We start from the raw sequence: 19,409 nt of genomic DNA on the forward strand, positions 1-19,409 counted from the left end.
TTCTCCGTCGACCACGCCGCCACCGTCCACGCCGCGCCTCGCCAACGCGTTCCCGAGAACCTCCATCGTCGACTACGTCCTCTACAGCAAGCCGTTGGGGACGAGAGCCACTACATCGTCGTCCCGTCTTCTTCTTCCTCAGGCACCGCCGCCATCATCTTCGATTCCGGCTACCTCGCGTCGTCCCCGAGCTCGCTGCCACTCCCTACGGCTCCACTGTGAGCTCGCCCTCCTCTCCCCGCTCCCCCATGTCCCTCTGCCTAGTCGTAGCCGCTCCATCGCGTTGCCGCTCCGCCGCCCGCCATGGCCGCCGTCCGCGCGACGTGCGTGCTCCCGCACCCCCCCCCCGTGCGAGGCACTGGCGCCCTCCAGGGCACGCACAACATCGAGCTGCAGCCCCAACCGCTCCCCTAGGCCATTCCCGACGCGATTCGAACGGGGCCCGAGCGCCACCGCCGCTCCCCGTCGTTGCTCCGGCCAGCTCCGGCCCCCAGCGTCGCCAGTTACCACCACTCGGCGCGGCGTCGACCCGGCGTATGAAAGAGCCCACCCGTGCCTTCGTTCGTGCCCCTTATCGCTGACTCCGTCGACGCCCGAACTCCGGCGTCCGCTCCGCCGCTCGCCACCGCCGTCTTCGGCCGTTTCCGGCCACCCCCCCCCCACACACAGTTCGACGCGCAAGCGTGCGCCCGTTCAAACGCGAGTAGCCGCGCGCGAAACGACCCCCTGTGGCGATTTTCCGAACGACTCCGGCGACGCGCCGCCGCGGATTTGGTCGCCGGAGCTCTCTCCGGCGCCGATGCCGGCGTGTATCGATGGGCCCCGCCCCTGGGTCGCTGACCAGTGGGTCCTGGAGGCCCTATTGACTGGGTTGACTCAGTCAACATGCTGACTGGGCAGCCCTAGCCACTGACATGTGGGCCCCATTTTGTTTAAAACGTTTTATAAATAAATAAATCTGTTAATTAGTTTTAATCATTAGTTAGTCACTGACACCAGGGGCCCATCCCTCTAATTAGCCTGTTAGATTAGTTTAATCCACTGTTAAGCTAACAGAGGCTGACATGTGGGTCCCACTGGACCCACAGGTCAGGTTTGACCTGGTCAACAAGTCTGTTGACTGCTGACATCATCAGCACGTCATGCTGACGTCATATTTTCTTTTTTGTTAATTTAATTAATTCCAGAAAATACTATAAAACTTTGAAAACTCATAGAAAATAAATTGTAACTCCGATGAAAATGTTTTCTATATGAAAGTTGCTCAGAAAAATCCCACGAATCCGAATGCGCGGTCCATTCACCTGTCACATGCACCTAGCATGCTAAACATGGAACCGTCCCCTCTCTTCCATCTGTCGGAATTCGTCTAACATCGGGAATTCATCCTCGGATGTTTACCCCCTCCGTCTGCAACGTGTAGTACTATGTTAGGACAACCCTAGCTCTGCCTATCGTCATGTAATGCTTAGTGATGCATCTATTTGCTCTGTATTTACTGTTTCTTCCCCCTCTTCTCTCTGGTAGATCCCGAGACCGATGTCGCCCCTGTGATCGACTACGTCGACAACACTTCTTCTTTTCAGCAGAGCTTCCAGGAAAGCAAACCCTCCTTGAGCATTCCGATATCACCCATTTCTTTCCCTCCCATGATTGCATTAGAACTGCTACTGCTTTATGTATGATCCTACTCTGATGCATAGCCTGTTTTTGTTACCTGCTTTCATACCTTACCTGCTTATTCTAAACTACTTAGTATAGTTTGGTTAGAGATCCATCAGTGACCCCCACCTTGTCCCAGTTGCCCCGCATTATGTTCGATGACTCGATCAATGTGATCGACGACCAGAGCCCGACACCTCACATCACATCACGCCCCTTTTGTTGCTCGACTCTGCAGAGTTACCATCGGGTGCTGAGGGTGGAACCTCATACATCACTCCTGATGAGATCTCTGTAGTGTAGCCATTCGGTCGTGGTCATCGAGGGTGATTCCGCCTTAACCACTTCCGTTACGGCTTTGTCGTGCAATCCCTCAAGTGTGAACCTCGAGGGTGGATCCTCTTACGTTCACCTTGATGATAACATCAAGTGGAATTCACCAGGGGTGATTCCTCGGGTTTTCCCCTTGGTGTTAGACACACAATTACTATGGTTACTATGACTTTGCACTGAGCCATGTTACTAAAGACAGGTCGGCCCTGAGGGGTACCCGCGCGAGCTTAATAGCGAGTGATGTGGAGTCGGGTTGACCTGGAAGGTGCCCGCGAGATACTTACGAGGCGTGGCCGGGCATTTCTTAGCCCTTGCCGCAAGTACTCGAGACAGGGCGACAGGGTCACATCTTTCATGAGTCTCTGCTCGTGACCGCACCGCCAACACACTAACGGTTTGGATATTTGATCCGATGGGCCTCTGGCCTGATAGCACTAACCATCACGTGGGCATTGTATGGGCGTTCTGCGTCGTATGCATCAGCCGAAGCTTAATAGACGTCAGCGACTGAGCGGCGCGCACCGGGTTGGACTGGTAAGATCTTGCCTTTTTAAGGAGGTATCTAGGTCTGCTCACCAGCCGCCCACGCAACGTGCAGGAGTTCCCAGGGCGATGGCCCATGACCCCTGGGGGCATAGGTTTAGTCCGGCGTGCTGACCTCTCTATTAAGCCTAGGTCGGGTTGCGGTGTATTATTTGGCCGAGGCTGGGCATGACCCAGGAAAGTGTATCCGGCCGGAGTTAATCGAGCATGGTGGGTAAGTTGGTGCACCCCTACAGGGAAGAAAACATCTATCAATAGCATGTCCTACGGTAACAGACACTTGGAGTTGTATCCCGACCGATACAACTAGAATTGGATACTTGAGATGAGAAATGGTTATGAGAAATGGATAGTATGGCTCTGGGATTGCTTTCTTGCAGGGAGTAGAGAAAGGATCTCTGTTCGAGGTTGATAACACTACTACTACTTTACATTATGTTGATATGTACTCTTCTATATGCTGCAAGATGCTTGAAGATGCTAGTCTTCGATAGGCTAGGCTTTCCCCTTCTTTGTTGGCATTCTGCAGTTTAGTCCACAGATACATCCCATTTCCCTTTGATACAAATGCATATTTAGTTTAGATCTGATGTAAGTCTTGCGAGTACTTTGGATGAGTACTCACGGTTGCTTTGCTACCTCTTTTTCCCATATACCCGATTGTTGCGACCAGATGACGGATCCCATGAGCCAAACGACACCACTGATGACTACTACTACCCCGAGGGTGCCTACTACCACGTGATGGCCGCTGACGGCCTGGGGTAGTTAGGAGGCTCCCAGGCAGGAGGCCTTGCCTTTTCGATCGTAGATGCTTTTGTGCTAGCCTTCTTAAGGCAGACTTGTTTAACTTATGTCTGTACTCAGATATTGTTGCTTCCGCTGACTCTTGTGTTTTCAAGCTTATGTATTCGAGCCCTCGAGGCCCCTGGCTTGTAATATAAAGCTTGTATTATTTTAATTTGTGTCTAGAGTTGTGTTGTGATATCTTCCCGTGAGTCCTTGATCTTGATCATACACATTTGTGTGTATGATTAGTGTATGATTGAATCGAGGGCGTCACAAGTTGGTATCAGAGCCGACTGCCTGTAGGTAGCCCCCTTTCCAACTCCTTGGCCGAAGTTGAGTCTAGTCACTACAAAACTTTACTAACATGGCTGTGTGGCTTATGGGCCCACGTCGCCATATGGGTGGTATTAGGATCTTTTACTCCCCGATCTTTACTCTGGGATTCTGGTCTCTCTTCCATTCGGGTTAAATGAATTTACTAACTCTAACATTAGGGTCCCGTGACCACATTCACCCCAAAGTTGGATAAGCCATAGTTATTCCTTAGAATAGTATTCTGAATGGTACACACATTGTCGGGTTGACTACGAAGTGGTATCCAATGTACCTCTTTCATTATGCATGTTTCATCATGAATGATCCTTGTTTTTGCAAATGCTCAATGCTGAACTACCCCCTGTTACATGTTAGCAGGATGGTTAGACCCGCTGGTCGTGGCCGTGGTGCCAACGATCCACGACCGCCCGAATTCTTTGCTGGAATGATGCAACAATTTGAGCTGAACCGCCAGTTCATGGAAGGAATGATGGCTCAGTTTCCTTGTCCGAATATGAATCAACAGCCAACCACAGTAACTCTGCAGGACTTCATGCGTCTCAACCCAACTATTTACCGCAGCTCAACTCAACCCCTTGATGTTGATGACTGGCTCCGCGACATCACGTATGAAATAGAGTCTGCTAGTGTGGCCCCTGCTAGCTATGTCACCTTTGCATCTTTCTTTCTGAAGGGTCCCGCTGCTCAATGGTGGGAGAGCCACAGGCGTACCCTGCCTACTGGAACGGTCATCACTTGGCCGGATTTCCAAGCTGCTTTCCGTGCCCGCTTCATTCCTCAAGGAATCATGGACAAGAAGAAGCACGAGTTCCGCAACCTCACCCAAGGCAACAAGTCTGTAGATGCTTATCAGCGGGAATTTCTGGACTTGTCACGTTATGCTGAAGAAGACATTTCAACTGATGCTCGTAAGCAAGAGAAGTTTCATGATGGACTTCACCCTGATATCAAGCTAGCACTGCTCATTCATGACTTTGCCGACTTTGCCACCTTGGTGAACAAGGATATTCAGGTTGAGACTGGTCTTCAGGAACACCAGGGATCCCTTAGGCGCAGCCGTGACACTGGCTCATCTTCGGGCCCGTCAGCGCAGAAGCGTCGGATATGGATTCCCCACAGCATGTATCGTCCAGCTGCACCTGTACCAAAACAGTCCTATGCCGCACCTCGTCTGCCTCCTCCACCACAGAGGCAGCCTCTTCGAGTTGTACCACCCCAAGCTCCTGCTACCGATCCCAATGATGGTCTGTGCTTCAGATGTGGCCGTCCAGGCCACCTTGCCAAAGAGTGCAATCAGAAAAGGAACCAGGTGGCTCTGCCTTCAACTGGCCGTAACAATCAGCCCCATAACAACAATGCCAGACCTTATGGGCGTGGTCAGGCTAATCATGTTGATCTGAATGAAGCTCAAGACCAGCCCGCCACTGTGATGGGTACTCTTCTCGTAAATTCAGTACTGGCTTCTGTTTTATTCGATTCAGGAGCATCACATTCATTCAGGTCAGAAATTTTTCTTACGCACACGACATCCGATGCGATCCCATGAACACTCCGATTGTGGTACGCACCCCTGTGGGTCAGTGTCGAACTACCATGATTGGTCGCGATGTCCCCGTTGAAATTGAAGGGTTGGAATTTCATATTTCTCCCACTATTCTGGAGTCTTCCAACATTGACCTCATTCTGGGAATGCAATGGTTGAAAGCACATACTGCCTCTATCGCTTGTGCCACCAAAGTCGTTCATTTCCTACATCCTTCCGATGAGATAGTAAGCTACCATGCTCAGATTGTTCAAAACGCCGAAGCACGACTTTATGCTTTGAATGTGTTGAACGCAACACCTCTTGGGGGAATTGAAAAGATTCCAGTTGTTCGCGACTTCCTAGATGTCTTTCCAGAAGAACTTCCAGGAATACCCCCTGCCCGGGCTGTCGAGTTCGTCATCGGATTGAAACCAGGCACCGTTCCTATCGCCAAACGACCCTACAAGATGCCGCCTCACGAACTCCTTGAACTTAAGGAGGAAATCGACAAATCTCTTCGCAGTGGTTTCATTCGTCCGAGTTCCTCTGCTTGGGGAGCACCTTCTCTCTTTGTGAAGAAGAAGGATGGAACGAATCGTTTGGTCCAAGACTATCGTCCTATCAACCAAGCTACAATTCAGAACAAATATCCCCTTCCTCGGATCAATGATCTGTATGATCAACTGGTTGGTTCATTGATATTCTCTAAACTCGACTTGAGGTTGGGTTACCACCATATCCGTGTTCATGAAGAGGATATTCCAAAGACCGCATTCGTCACTCGTTATGGTTCTTACGAGTACACTGTCATGTATTTTGGCTTGACCAATGCTCCAGCCACATTCTCTCGTCTAATGAACTACATATTCATGGATTACCTCGACAAGTTCGTCGTAGTCTATTTGGATGATATCCTGGTATATTCGAAGAACAAAGAAGAACATGATGAACATCTTCGACTTGTTCTAGAGAAGCTTCGAGAACATCAACTTTATGCCAAGTATTCCAAGTGCGAATTCTGGCTTCCTAAAGTAACCTACCTTGGGCATGTCATCTCCAAGGATGGTATTGCCGTCAACCCAGAGCGAGTGCAGGCTATTCTTGACTGGACCCCTCCGAAGACTGTCAAGCAAGTCAGAAGCTTTCCCGGACTAGCCAACTATTGTCGCCGCTTTGTCGAGAACTTCTCCAAGATCGCCAAGCCACTGACCAATATGCTACACAAAGGCGTTAAGTTTGATTGGACTAAAAAGTGTCAAGAAAGTTTCCAGGCACTCAAGGACAAGCTGACATCTGCCCCAGTGCTTGCTCCCCCTGATTCTCGCAAGGACTTTGTCATCTATTGTGATGCTTCACATCAAGGATTAGGTTGTGTCCTAATGCAAGAGCGCAGAGTGATTACTTATGCCTCCCGTCAAGTGCGCCCTCACGAGGAGAACTACCCAGTTCATGACCTTGAGCTTGATGTGGTTATCTATGCACTGAAGCTATGGCGACAATACCTTCTCGGTAATCATTGCGAGATCTTCACCGATCATCAGAGTCTGAAGTACCTGTTTACTCAGCCAGATCTGAACCTCCGTCAGCAGCGATGGATGGAAGCTATTGCTAACTACAACTGCGGTATATCCTATCCCCCCGGTAAGGCTAATGTAATGGCCGATGCCCTGAGTCATAAGTCTTATTGCATAATCACATGGTCTACAAAGCTCAACCTCGCCTTTATGAAGAGCTATGCAAGCTGAACCTTCAACTGGTTCCACAGGGTTCTCTGAATAACCTTGTCTTGGAACCAACTCTTATAAAAGCAATTAAGTCTGCACAAGCCAAAGATGCTCATGTTGATTTAATGAAAAAGGATCTTGCCTTAGAGAAATCCAGAGATTTCTCACTTGGTGAAGATGGAACCTTATACTTCAGAGATCGTATTGTAGTACCCCGGTTCGAGCTTATGACAGAGAAGGTGATGAAAGATGCGCATGACACCCCTCTCTCTACTCATCCGGGAAGTACCAAGATGTACTTAGACATTCGTTAGAAATACTGGTGGTCCAAGATGAAGCAAGATATTGCTCGATATATCGAAGAATGTGATGTTTGTCGTCGCGTCAAAGCAGAACATCAGAAACCAGCTGGACTTCTACAACCACTTCCGATTCCTGAATGGAAATGGGATAAGATTCAGATGGACTTCGTCACTGGCCTTCCCAAGTCACAGAAAGGTAATGATGCTATCTTTGTCATCATCGACCAATTCTCAAAAGTTGCGCACTTTCTGCCAGTCAAGGAGACAATCACTGCTAGTCAATTAGCAAACTTGTATATCTCCCGAATTGTGTCACTCCACGACATTCCAAAGGAGATCAGTTCAGACCGTGGCAGTATATTCACTTCAAAGTTCTGGGATAGTTTCCAAGAGGCAATGGGAACTCATATTACCTGGAGCACTGCTTATCATCCCCAATCCCAAGGCCAAGTCGAGCGAGTCAATCAAATTCTTGAAGACATGCTTCGAGCTTGTGTTATTTCTTTTGGCAAAAAGTGGGAAGAATTTCTCCCTTATGCGGAGTTCTCTTATAACAACAGTTATCAAGCCAGCTTGAAAATGGCACCCTTCGAAGTGCTTTATGGACGTAAGTGCCGAACCCCTCTGAATTGTTCAGAAACTGGGGAACGGATGCTCATTGGTCCAGACATTATTCAACAAGCTGAAGAGCAGGTTCACATTGTCAGGGATAATCTCAAGGCGGCCCACTCCTGCGAGAAGAGCAACTATGACCGGAAACACTAGGGTTCAACTTATCAACCTGGTGAACAAGCTTATCTGCGTGTCACTCCTTTGAGAGGCACTCATCGGTTCGAAGTCAAGGGCAAGCTAGCTCCGTGCTACATTGGTCCTTTCCGCATTCTCTCCCGTCGTGTACTGGTGGCTTATCAATTGGAGTTGCCACCTCAGTTCTCTCACGTCCATGACGTCTTCCACGTGTCGCAACTTCGTCGATGCATCAAGGATGCGGAATGTGAAGTGGATCCGGAATTGATTGAAGTTCAAGATGATCTCATATACAAAGAGCACCCGATCCGCATTCTTGAAGAAGCTCAACGTCGAACCCGCCAGAAGGTTACCAAGTTTCTCAAGGTGCAATGGTCGAATCATACTAAAGATGAAGTCACTTGGGAATGCGAAGATAACCTCCGGGCTGAATACCCCGACCTGTTCCCTTCTACCTCTTAATTCTCGGGACGAGAATTTCTTTTAGAGGAGGAGAGTTGTAACACCCCGGTGTAATGATGCTACAGTAGTCCCTGAGATCAAGCTAATCTTTTTGCTATAACAGTGTTTGGTCACTTCGATCAATATTCCATTTCAAATTCCAGTTGAATTCAATTTGAATTTATGTGTGAAATTCAAAAATGCTCAGACATGAAAACTAAAATGTTCAGCATGTGGAACATATTCTTCTTGTAATATTGGTGGTTCAACCAACATTTTTTGCAAAATGCCTAAGTGGCCTAAAATAGCTAAAATAGAAAAGCTTTAAAAAGAAAAAGAAAAAGAAAAAGCAAGGAGAAAAGAAGAAGAAGAGGAAGCCCCTGCCTCCCTGGGCCTTGGGCCATCCAGACCAACCGGCCCATCCTAGGCGGCCCACCTCCCCCGGTCGCTGTCTTCCTCCCCTGTTCAGCCGACCGAGGCTCCTCCCACGCGTCCCCGCCAAACCGCCTCGCCGTCGATGACGAGGGAGGCGATAAGGCCCCGCGCCTCCCCGCCTCCTCGATCCCCGCCACCACTCACCCCCACCCCCCTGGCGTCCTCGTCCGTTCTCCCCTGCCCCCACTTGCCCCATGCGCCTCGCCTCTCTCTTTTCCCCACCTTGCCCGAGAGCTTTCCGCCGTCCTCCGTCGACCACGTGGCCACTGTCCACGCAGCGCCTCACCAACGCGTTCCCGAGCACCTCCGTCGTCGACTACGTCCTCTATAGCAAGCCGTTGGGGACGAGAGCCACTACATCGCCGTCCTGTCTTCTTCTTCTTCCTCGGGCACCGCCGCCATCGTCTTCGATTCCGGCTACCTCGCGCCGTCCCCGAGCTCGCTGGCACTCCCTGTGGCTCCACTGTGAGCTCACCCTCCTCTCCCCGCTCTCCCATGTCCCTCTGCCTAGCTGTAGCCGCTCCATCGCATTGCCGACCTCCACCCCCGCCATGGCCGCCGTCCGTACGACGTGCGTGCTCCTGCACCGCCCCCCCTGTGCGAGCCACTGGCGCCCTCCAGGGCACACACAACACCGAGCTGCAGCCCCAACCGCTCCCCTAGGCCGTTCCCGACGCGATTCAAACGGGGCCCGAGCACCACAGCCGCTCCCCGTCGTTGCTCCGGCCAGCTCCGTCCCCCAGCGTCGCCAGTTACCACCGCTGGGCACGACGTCGACCCGACGTTCGAAAGAGCCCACCCGTGCCTCCGTTTGTGCCCCCTGTCACTGACTCTGTCGATGCCCGAACTCCGGCGTCCGCTCCGCCGCTCGCCACCGCCGTCTTCGGCCGTTTCCGTCCAAGCCCCCCCCATAGTTTGACGCGCAAGCGTGCACCCGTTCGAACGCGAGTAGCCACACGCGAAATGACCCCCTGTGGCGATTTTCCGAACGACTCCAGCGACGCGCCGCCGCGGATATGGTCGTCGGTGCTCTCTCCGGCGCCGACGCCGACGTGTATCGATGGGCCTCGCCCCTGGGTCGCTGACCAGTGGGTCCTGGGGGCCCCGTTGACTGGGTTGACTCAGTCAATGTGCTGACTGGGCAGCCCCAGCCACTGACATGTGGGCCCCACTTGTTTAAAATGTTTTATAAATAAATAAATTTGTTAATTAGTTTTAATCATTAGTTAGTCACTGACACCAGGGGCCCACCCCTCTAATTAGTATGTTAGATTAGTTTAATCCACTGTTAAGCTAACAGAGCCTGACATGTGGGTCCCACTGGACCCATAAGTCAGGTTTGACCTGGTCAACAAGTCTAATAACTGCTGACGTCATCAGCACGTCATGCTGACGTCATATTTTCTTTTTTGTTAATTTAATTAATTCCAGAAAATACTATAAAACTTTGAAAATTCATAGAAAATAAACCGTAACTCCGATGAAAATGTTTTTTATATGAAAGTTGCTCAGAAAAATCCCATGAATCCGAATGCGCGGTCCATTCACCTGTCACATGCCCCTAGCATGCTGAACATGGAACCGTCCACTATCTTCCATATATCCGGAATTCGTCTAACGCCGGGAACTCATCCTCGGATGTTTATCCCCTCCGTCTGCAATGTGTAGTATTACGTTAGGACAACCCTAGCTCTGCCTATCGTCATGTAATGCTTAGTGATGCATCTGTTTGCTCTGTATTTACTGTTTCTTCCCCCTCTTCTCTCCGGTAGACCCCGAGACCAATGCCGCCCCTGTGATCGACTACGTCGACGACACTTCTTCTTTTTAGCAGAGCTTCCACGCAAGCAAACCCTCCTTGAGCATTCTGATATCGCCCATTTCTTTCCCTCTCATGCTTGCATTATAACTGCTACTGCTTTATGTATGATCCTAATCTGATGCATAGCCTGTTTTTGTTACCTGCTTTCATACCTTACCTGCTTATTCTAAACTGCTTAGTATAGGTTGGTTAGAGATCCATCAGTGACCCCCACCTTGTCCCAGTTGCCCCGCTTTATGTTTGATGACTCGATCAACGTGATCGACGACCAAAGCCCGACACCTCACATCACATCATGCCCCTTTTGTTGCTCCACTCTGCAGAGTTACCATCGGGTGCCGAGGGTGGAACCTCACACATCACTCCTGATGAGATCTCTGTAGTGTAGCTATTCGGTCGTGGTCATCGAGGGTGATTCCGCCTTAACCACTTCCGTTACGGCTCTGTCGTGCAACCCCTCAAGTGTGAACCTCGAGGGTGGATCCTCTTACGTTCACCTTGATGATAACATCGAGTGGAATTCACCGGGGGTGATTCCTCGGGTTTTCCCCTTGGTGTTAGACACACGGTTACTATGGTTACTATGACTTTGCATTGAGCCATGTTACTAAAGATGGGTCGGCCCTGAGGGGTACCCGTGCAAGCTTAATAGCGAGTGATGTGGAGTTGGGTTGACCTGGAAGGTGCCCGCGAGATACTTACGAGGCGTGACCGGGCATTCTTAGCCCTTGCCGCAAGTACTCGAGACGGGGCGATGGGGTCACATCTTTCGTGAGTCTCTGCTCGTGACCGCACCGCCAACACACTAACGGTTTGGATATTTGATCCGAGGGGCCTCTGGCCTGATAGCACTAACCGTCACGTGGGCATTGTATGGGCGTTCTGCGTCGTATGCATCAGCCGAAGCTTAATAGACGTCAGCGACTGAGCGGCGCGCGCCAGGTTGGACTGGTAAGCTCCTGCCTTTTTAAGGAGGTAGCTAGGTCTGCTCACCGGCCGCCCACACAACGTGCAAGAGTTCCCAGGGCGATGGCCCATGACCCCTGGGGGCATAGGTTTAGTCCGGCGTGCTGACCTCTCTATTAAGCCTAGGTCGGGTTGCGGCGTATTGTTTGGCCGAGGCCGGGCATGACACAGGAAAGTGTGTCCGGTCGGATTTAATCGAGCGTGGTGGGTAAGTTGGTGCACCCCAGCAGGGAAGAAAACATCTATCGATAGCCTGTCCTATGGTAACAGACACTTGGAGCTGTATCCCGATCGATACAACTAGAATTGGATACTTGAGATGAGAAATGGTTATGAGAAATGGATAGTATGGCTATGGGATTGCTTTCTCGCAGGGAGTCGAGAAAGGATCTCTGGCCGAGGTTGATAACACTAATACTACTACTTTACATTATGTTGATCTGTACTCTTCTATATGCTGCAAGATGCTTGAAGATGCTAGTCTTCGATAGGCTAGGCTTTCCCCTTCTTTTCTGGCATTTTGCAGTTTAGTCCACAGATACAGCCCATTTCCCTTTGATATAGATGCATATTTAGTTTAGATCTGATGTAAGTCTTGCGAGTACTTTGGGAGAGTACTCACGGTTGCTTTGCTACCTCTTTTTCCCATATACACGATTGTTGCGACCAGATGGCGGATCCCAGGAGCCAAATGACACCACTGATGACTACAACTACCCCAAGGGTGCCTGCTACTACGTGATGGCCATTGACGACCTGGGGTAGTTAGGAGGCTCCCAGGCAGGAGGCCTTGCCTTTTCGATCGTAGATGCTTTTGTGCTAGCCTTCTTAAGCCAGACTTGTTTAACTTATGTCTATACTCAGATATTGTTGCTTCCGCTGACTCTTGTGTTTTCGAGCTTATGTATTCGAGCCCTCGAGGCCTCTGGCTTGTAATATAAAGCTTGTATTATTTTAATTTGTGTCTAGAGTTGTGTTGTGATATCTTCCCGTGAGTCCTTGATCTTGATCGTACACATTTGCGTGTATGATTAGTGTATGATTGAATCGAGGGCGTCACATCATCTTCATAGTAGCATTCTCCATCAACCCTAGCCGCCACCATTTCCCATCTCTATAGCCACAACCTTCATCACCACTATAGTTCTCAACCATCTATCCATATTTGTAATCACGTATCACACACGACATCCATTGTAAGACATATTATCAATCAACCAATCTTCATGATGTGTTCATCAATGAGTTCTTAGTGTGATCTGATCTCCATGTATGAGTAGTTCGGTGAGGTCATGGGTTGAGGCAAGGCCTTGCAACCCAATGTATTTGTTGGAGAGATTGATGGAAGTAGTATGAATTAATGTCCCGTATGTGTAGCATAAAGTTGTGTCGTAGTTGTCTCTTCTCTCATTCGCGTTCTTCAACCCTATGGTACCTAGTATCATGGAGAGCGAGCCACGGAGAGGCTAAGGGCAGAGAGAATGTGAAGTGTTATCCTGAACACAAGTAACAGAAAGGTTTAGTACGGTAATGCCGATCCTATCTCTAGGAATTCAAGAGGTGTAGTCTTTAAGCGCCTGATGCTTTTGTCTGGTTATTGCTATCTTAATTACCAGGGAAACCTCGCGCGATGGATAGGGCCTTCGGTTGGACAACTGGCTCTTGATGTAGGATGCGTGCCGGTGAAGACGTAATCTGGACACATCCCCCACTTCGACATGTAACAAGCACATCTCGGTGGATGAGTTTCAGGGCAATTAAGATCATGATGATCCCGACACAAATACATGGTTGTAAGCATAAGTCCTCATGCCCATGCCTATTTATTATAAGTCTTTTTAATGTCAGCTTGATTTATGATCTGGTCAAAAGCTGGAATTTAATTCTCTAGCAAAAAGCTTGTTTGAAACCCTTGCTTAAAGGGCACCATCCTCTCTTGGGTTTGATAACTCAGGGTAACCTCTGGGGAAAAGGGCAAGAATCCTTTCTGCTCCATTTCCGGGTCACTAAAGGAACTAATCAAACCTTTTTCTAGCGCCGTTACCTGGGGGGATTTGTGTGGCTAGTCTTTGTGTTTAGAGTTTTTGTTAGAGTTTTGTTTCAATTTTTACTTTACTTTTTGTTGTAAGTCTTTTAGTAGAAAACCCCAAAAAGATTACCATGGCTCATAATCTTGGAAGTTTTCCTACTCCTAGCAATAGTTTCATGTGTGAACCAATAGCACAACCTGATGTTGCTGCCGCTGAGTATGAGATAAAACCGAAACTTGTCTCTATGGTTTAACATGACCAATTTGGAGGCTCTACTTCTGAAGATGCCGACATGCACTTGCATATTTTTTTGCACATGACACACATTAAGGTTCATGATCCTAATGCTTTGAAGTTGTGTTTATTTCCTTTCTCTTTGAGAGAAAACACAAAGAATGGTTTCTAGCTTTGCCAATAGGTAATATAAATTCATGGACAGATTGATGTAGTAAGTTTTTATCTAAGTTTTCCCACCTGCAAAAATTATGAAACTTCGTTTACAGATAACAACTTTTAAGTAGGAAGGTCGTGAGCCACTAGCGGTTGTGTGGGATTGCATGAAGGAGGCTATGAGGATTTTTCCTAACCATGCAATGGAAGAATGGTTAATTATTCATATGTTTTATAATGCCTTAAATGCTTTGTCAAAAACTATGATTGATACTACTGCAGGAGGAACTATTATGGGTCAGCCCATCCCTAATGTTCAAATTTTGCTTGATGAAATGCAAGAAAACCATGCCCAATGGCATGTTGTGAGGGCTACCACCAAGAGAGTTAATGCTATTGAAGAAAATAATACGGAGTTGACCGCTAAGATTGACGAACTCATCTCCGTCATGAAATGAAAGGTAAAGAAGAGGTCTCACACTGATTTTCCCCTTGAAGAGGAAAGGTTGATGCAGCAAAGTAGAGATAAGTATTTCCCTCAGTTAAGAACCAAGGTATCAATCCAGTAGGAGGCACAAGCAAGTCCCCAGTATATGCACCTGCAAAAACTAACAAACACTTGCACACAACACGAAAAAGGGGTTGGTAATCCCTTCATGGTCACAAACAAGAGTGAGATCTAATAGAGATATGTATAAAAGATAAATAAAGAGCAAACTAAAATGTGAATGATATTAAAGAAGTAAATTTTATTGCTTGTAATAGCTACAATCCCAACTGGAAAAATAATGGGTATGCTCCTAGACTACCTTATCCAAACAATACCGGAGCACCTATTTTTTTAATGGAACTAGTAATAGAAATACCCCAAAGGAAAAATTATTGGAAGTCAAAGTGGGTAGAATGAAACCTTTAAAAATATCTCGAAGAATCATGATAGCTTACTTGGTCAATTGACCAGTAAGATTGCTGGACTCACTAATGATGTGCAGGCTCTAGATGGAAGAAATAAGTGAAGGAAATATGCCCTAGAGGCAATAATAAAGTTGTTATTTATATTTCCTTATATCATGATAAATTATTATTCATGCTAGAATTGTATTAACCGGAAACTTGATACATGTGTGAATACATAGACAAAACAAAGTGTCCCTAGTATGCCTCTACTTGACTAGCTCATTAATCAAAGATGGTTAAGTTTCCTAACCATAGACATGTGTTGTCATTTGATGAACGGGATCACATCATTAGGAGAATGATGTGATGGACAAGACCCATCTGTTAGCTTAGCATAATGATCATTAAGTTTTATTGCTATTGCTTTCTTCATGACTTATACATATTCCTCTCACTATGAGATTATGCAACTCCCGAATATCGGAGGAACACCTTGTGTGGTATCAAACGTCACAACGTAACTGGGTGATTATAAAGATGCTCTACAGGTGTCTCTGAAGGTGTTTGTTGGGTTGGCATAGATCAAGATTAGGATTTGTCACTTCGAGTATCGGAGAGGTATCTCTGGGCCCTCTCAGTAATGCACATCACTATAAGCCTTGCATGCAATGTGACTAATGAGTTAGTTACAGGATGATGCATTATGGAATGAGTAAAGAGACTTGCTGGTAACGAGATTGAACTAGGTATGATGATACCAATGATCGAATCTCAGGCAAGTAACATACCCATGACAAAGGGAATAACGTATGTTATTATGCAGTTTGACCGATAAATATCTTCATAGAATATGTAGGAACCAATATGAGCATCCAGGTTCCGCTATTGGTTATTGACCAGAGATGTGTCTCGGTCATGTCTACATAGTTCTCGAACCCGTAGGGTCCGCACGCTTAACGTTCGATGATGATTTGTATTATGAGTTATGTGTTTTGGTGACTGAAATTTGTTCGGAGTCTCGGATAAGATCACAGACATGATGATGAGTCTCAAAATGATCGAGAGGTAAAGATTCATATATTGGAAGATTATATACGGACACCAGAATGGTTCCGATAATGTCCGGGGATTTTTCGGAGTACCCGGAGGCTATCGGAACCCCCGAGAAAGTTAATGGGCCTAATGGGCCATAGCGGAAGAGAGGAGGCAGGCCACGGGAGGAGGCACCCCCCTTGCCCAATCCAAATTGGACAAGGAGAGGGGGCGCGACCCCCCTCTTTCCTTCTCCCTCTCCCTCCTTTCCCCTTCCCCCCTCTCTGTTGGAAGGAAAGGGGGCCGAATCCTAGTAGGAACAGAGTCCTAGTAGGACTCCCCCCATGGCGCGCCCCCCTTGGGTCGGCCACCTCCTCCCCCTCCTTTATATACAAGGGTGGGGCACCCCAAAGGCACAACAGTTGTTTCTTAGCCGTGTGCGGTGCCCCCCTCCACAGTTTACTCCTCCGGTCATATTGTCGTAATGCTAGGCGAAGCCCTGCGCGGATCACATCACCATCACCGTCGCCACGCCGTCGTGCTGATGGAACTCTCCCTCGACCCTGTACTGGATCAAGAGTTCGAGGGACGTCATCGAGCTGAATGTGTGCTGAACACGGAGGTGCCGTACGTTCGGTACTTGGATTGGTTGGATCGTGAAGACGTTCAACTACATCAACCGCGTTAACCTAACGCTTCCGCTTTCGGTCTACGAGGGTACGTGGACACACTCTCCCCGTCTCGTTGCTATGCATCTCCTAGATAGATCTTGCGTGATCATAGGAATTTTTTTGAAATTACATGCTATGTTCCCCAATAGTGGCATCCGAGCCAGATTTATGCGTGGATGATATGCACGAGTAGAACACAAAGAGTTCTGGGCAATAATAGTCATACTGCTTACCACCAACGTTTTACTTTGATTCATAGGTATTGTTGGATGAAGCAGCCCGGACCGACATTACATGAACGCATTCATGAGACTGGTTCTACCGACGTGCTTCGCACATAGGTGGTTGGCGGGTGTCTGTTTCTCCAACTTTAGTTGAACCGAGTTTGACTACGGCCGGTCCTTGTTGAAGGTTAAAACAACAAACTTGACAAAAAATCGTTGTGGTTTTGATGCATAGGTAAGAATGGTTCTTGCTAGAAGCCCGTAGCAGCCACGTAAAACTTGCAACAACAAAGTAGAGGACATCTAACTTGTTTTTGCAGGGCATGTTGTGATGTGATATGGTCAAGACGTGATGAGATATAAATTGTTGTATGAGATGATCATGTTTTGTATAAGTTATCGGCAACTGGCAAGAGCCTTATGGTTGTCGCTTTATTGTATGAAATGCAATCACCATGTAATTGCTTTACTTTATCACTAAGCGGTAGCGATAGTCATAGAAGCAATAGTTGGTGAGATGACAATGATGCTATGATGGAGATCAAGGTGTCAAAAGCCGGTGACGATGGAGATCATGACGGTGCTTTGGAGATGGAGATCAAAGGCACAAGATGATGATGACCATATCATGTCACATATTTTGATTGCATGTGATGTTTATCCTTTATGCATCCTATTTTGCTTAGTACGACGGAAGCATTATAAGATGGTCCCTCACTAAATTTCAAGGTACAAGTGTTCTCCCTAAGTATGCACCGTTGCTACAGTTCATCGTGCTGAGACACCATGTGATGATCGAGTGTGATAAGCTCTACGTTCACATACAATGGGTGCAAGCCAGTTTTGCACATGCAGAACACTCAGGTTAAACTTGACGAGCCCAACATATGCAGATATGGCCTCGGAACATTGAGACCGAAAGGTCGAACATGAATCATATAGTAGATATGATCAACATAGTGATGTTCACCATTGAAAACTACTCCATCTCACGTGATGATCGGATATTGTTTAGTTGATATGGATCACGTGATCATTTAGATGACTCGAGGGATGACTATCTAAGTGGGAGTTCCTAAGCAATATGATTAATTGAACTTAATTTATCATGAACTTAGTCCTGATAGTATGATATGTCTCCAACGTATCTATAATTTTTGATTGTTACATGCTATTATATTATCTGTTTTGGATGTTTAATGGGCTTTAATATGCACTTTTATATTATTTTTGGGACTAACCTATTAACCGAAGGCCTAGTGCAAATTGTTTTTTTGCCTATTTCAGTGTTTCGCCGAAAAGGAATATCAAACGAAATCCAAATGGAACGAAACCTTCATGAGAATCTTTCTTGGAACAAACGTCACCCAGGAGACTTGGAGTACAAGTCTGGAAGTCCGCGAAGCTTCCACGAGGCAGGGGGCGCGCCTCCCACCCTCATGGGCCCCACGGAGCTCCACCGACCTACTACTTTTGCCTATATATACTCTTATACCCTAAAAACATCCAGGGAGCCACGAAACCACTTTTCCATCGTCACAACCTTCTGTACCCATGAGATCCCATTTGGGGACCTTTCCGGCGATCTGCTAGAGGAGGATTTGATCACGGAGGGCTTCTACATCAATACCATAGCCTCTCCGATGATGTGTGAGTAGTTTACCATAGACCTTCGGGTCCATAGTTATTAGCTAGATGGCTTCTTCTCTCTCTTTGGTTCTCAATACAAAGTTCTCCTCGATGTTCTTGGAGATATATTCGATGTAATACTTTTTGCGGTGTGTTTGCCGAGATCCGATGAATTGTGGGTTTATGATCAATATTATCTATGAACAATATTTGATTCTTCTCTGAATTCTTATATGCATGGTTTGATATCTTTGCAAGTCTCTTCGAATTATCGGTTTGGTTTGGCCTACTATATTGATCTTTTTTGCAATGGGAGAAGTGCTTAGCTTTGGGTTCGATCTTGCGGTGTCCTTTCCCAGTGACAGTAGGGGCAACAAGGCACGTATTGTATTGTTGTCACCGAGGATAAAAAGATGGGGTTTATATCATATTGCTTGAGTTTATCCCTCTACATCATGTCATCTTGCCTATTGTGTTACTCTATCCTTATGAACTTAATACTCTAGATGCATGCTGGATAGCGGTCGATGTGTGGAGTAATAGTAGTAGATGCAGAATCGTTTCGGTCTACTTGACACGGACGTGATGCCTATGTTCATGATCATGCCTAGATATTCTCATAACTATGCGCTTTTCTATCAATTGATCGGCAGTAATTTGTTCACCCACCGTAATATATGCTATCATGAGAGAAGCCACTAGTGAAACCTATGGCCCCCGGGTCTACTTTACATCATATAAGTTTCTGATCTATAATTCTAGTTTACTATTTATTTTGTAATTTTTATTTTCCTATCTATAAAACAAAAATACCAAAAATATTTATCTTATTATCTTTATCAGATCTCACTTTTGCAAGTGGTCGTGAAGGGATTGACAACCCCTTTATCGCGTTGGTTGCAAGGTTATTG

The sequence above is a fragment of the Triticum urartu genome, chromosome 5A (assembly GCF_056163025.1).
Source record: "Triticum urartu cultivar PI428250 chromosome 5A, HENAU_Tu73, whole genome shotgun sequence".
Lineage (NCBI taxonomy): Eukaryota > Viridiplantae > Streptophyta > Magnoliopsida > Poales > Poaceae > Triticum > Triticum urartu.